General features: G+C 34.4%; 1 pseudogene; it reads right to left on the bottom strand.

Moving 5' to 3' along the window:
* Positions 1 to 2,044: 2,044 nt before the first annotated feature.
* On the bottom strand, positions 2,045 to 2,163 carry LOC111744359 (annotated as a pseudogene).
* Between the last annotated feature and the right edge of the window lie 688 nt (positions 2,164 to 2,851).

Here is a 2,851-nt window from a genome sequence, read left to right as displayed (position 1 = left end):
AAGCATCTCTTGGATCACACAGGCCCAGAGGGACCACATTAGAAGGATAGGAGGGACAATTTCACTTTGAGCACATGGCCCCACTCTCAATCAGGTGCAATGCAGAACTAAGAGGGCTGTTCTGGCCCAACAGGAAGTAGAGAGCCTAAGGTACACATCCAGTTTCCTGCAGTGTGGGACACTTCCCAGGAGATCCATCTGTGTCTCTCCCCACAGTGATCACTGGGGATATCTGAGGGATTAACAGAGATGGAGAAAAGGAGTGGGGCTGCAGCATCCAGTGTTCAGGTCTTAGTGGACCACTTTCCTGCAGGTGGTGGTACCCAAGTAAAGAACACAGTAAATATCTCTGTCCATTTATAGAGCCCAACCAGTGACCTTGCCCAGCTGATGACTTCGCGCAGCCAGGGAGCTTAGTCTGCAGTTCTGCCTGATTTGGGCCCCCAACCAAACAACCAGCTTTACCAGTAGTGGAGCCCATTCTACAGCTCTGCCCAGGTAGGAAAGGAAGTTAAAAATCTCCCTTACTACTGAGCATAACCTCCAGTCCCATCAGACTATTAAACCTAGCTGGCCTGAAACCACCAGCCACCACAGCGTATCCAACTCCCACTCACAGGAACAAGGTGGTAATTTCATTTTTACTTTCTTAAGGAATCTCTATAGTGTTTTCCATAGTGGTTATAGCATTTTACATTCCCGTCAGCAGTGTACACAGGTTTCCTTTCCTTCATATCCTTAGCAGCATTTGTTATCTCTTTCTTATCTTTTTGATAATAGACATTAACAGGTATGAGGTGATATCTCATTATGGTTTTGATTTACATTTCTCTTCTAATTAAGGATGTTGAACATTTTTTTATATATCTAATGGCCATTTGTATGTCTTCTTGGAAAAAATATCTATTCAGTTTCTTTGCCCGTTTTTTAATTTTGTAATTTTCCTTGTTTTGTTTTGATGTTGAGTTGTATGAATTCCTTATATATTTTTAATATTAACTACTTATTGGATATGTGGTTTGCAAGTATTTCTTCTCATTCCATAGGTTGCTTTTTTCATTTTGTTAATAGTTTCCTTTGCTATACAGAAGCTTTTTACTTTAGTTCCACTTGTTTATTTTTGTTGCCTTTACTTTTGGTGTCAAATTTAAAATAATGGTGATGATGATCATCATAATTGCCAAGACCTATGTCAAGGAGCTTATACCCTATATTTTCCTCTAGAAGTTTTACAGTCTCAGTCTTAAATTGAATTTTGATTTGATTTCTGTGTGTGGTGTAAGATAGTGGTCTAATTTTATTCTCTTGCGTGTGGATATTCACTTTTCCCAGTACCACTTTTATCCATTCTCCATTGTGTATTTTGGTGTCTTTGTTGAAAAATAATTGACAATATATGTGTGGTTTTATTTCTGAGTTCTGTATTCTGTCACTAATCATGAACATTAACTGTGCCTTGGACATCAGTGAATTACTATAATTTTGTTTGTATCTACAATAATCTATAATAGTTTACTTTTAACGATAATTAAATAAGAGGAGAGAATGTTAGGATATCGATTAACATAAGTCGTTTCAATAGATGCATGTTTTTAAAAAAACTTTCGCTGAATCAATAATACAATTTACCTATATTAATTACTTCTTGCAATTTCTTCAGAAAAAAAGATAATATTTTTGGTAGCTAAAATTCATTATTAGCTTTGATCATAAGCCAGTTTTTTCTGGAAAAGTGGTGATTATATAATTATTTCATAAACACTTTTTAAATCTTTGAAAGTATATCCTAAGTGAATGACTGTTCATTATGTAAGTGTCTGGCTCACTACTGACTATTTAATATGTGGTGATTGTAGTTATCACAATTCACAACAGATTTTTTTTTCCGTTAGTTCAAACTACTAAGATGTCTGATCTTAAAAATTGTAGAATTGGTGTGTGACTTTTTTATCATTATTATCTTTTTTAGGCGAGGCAACCCTTGGTCGACCTCACAGATTGCAAGGACCTTTTCAGTTTACAATCCCTTATTTTTTATTTTTTATGCCTACAGCACCTGGTCTTCCTAGGTGGTCTCCCATCCAAGTACTAACCAGGCCTGACTCTGCTTAGCTTCCGAGATCAGACGAGATTGGGCTTGTTCAGGGTGTCATGGCTATTGACTGATGTGTGACTTTCAATATTTTATTTTTCTCCTTTTCTTGATTTATTCATATAAGCTGATATTTGAGTGAAGTAAATATTTGTGTATGAAATAATGTAATTTCCTTCTAGCTCGCACTCTGTTTTCTATTTATATGTGAGAAGTGACACAATGATAAGTGTTGTTGGATCTTGTATGTGTGTGTTCTTTTGTGATAGGTGGCTTCATGGTCCCTCCTACCCACTGAGTGTACTTCGTGACAATATATGGTAGTCTCTAATTTTATGCCTGAGGCATAATGAATTTTATAATTGAGAATATTATATAAAAAACTAAATTTCAGTTTTAGCAGTATACTAAAATTCTGTATGTTACAAAGAAATAAATGCCAGATTTTTTTACAAAACTGCAGAATTAAAGCTCACATTTAAGTAGATTGAACTTTATATAATTAATGTTAAGCATTATCAAGTTTTTTGCCTTAGCCTTTCTCTCTTCATATTTAGATTTCAGTGTAGAAATAATCCCATTCTCATTTATTACCCCCAACTCCTATCTCAGCCTGTTAATCATAAACATACATTATTTTGTAAATGTAGAATTTTCATGAGATGTATAAATCTTAATTTTGGAAATTATCATTAATTTGTTGTTTATTTTTATTTCTAAATAATAATTTAGAAATTATTATTAATTTGTTTATTTTTA

The sequence above is a fragment of the Pteropus vampyrus genome, unplaced genomic scaffold, assembly GCF_000151845.1.
Source record: "Pteropus vampyrus isolate Shadow unplaced genomic scaffold, Pvam_2.0 Scaffold133, whole genome shotgun sequence".
NCBI lineage: Eukaryota > Metazoa > Chordata > Mammalia > Chiroptera > Pteropodidae > Pteropus > Pteropus vampyrus.
This window is presented reverse-complemented; position numbering and strand designations above follow the sequence as displayed.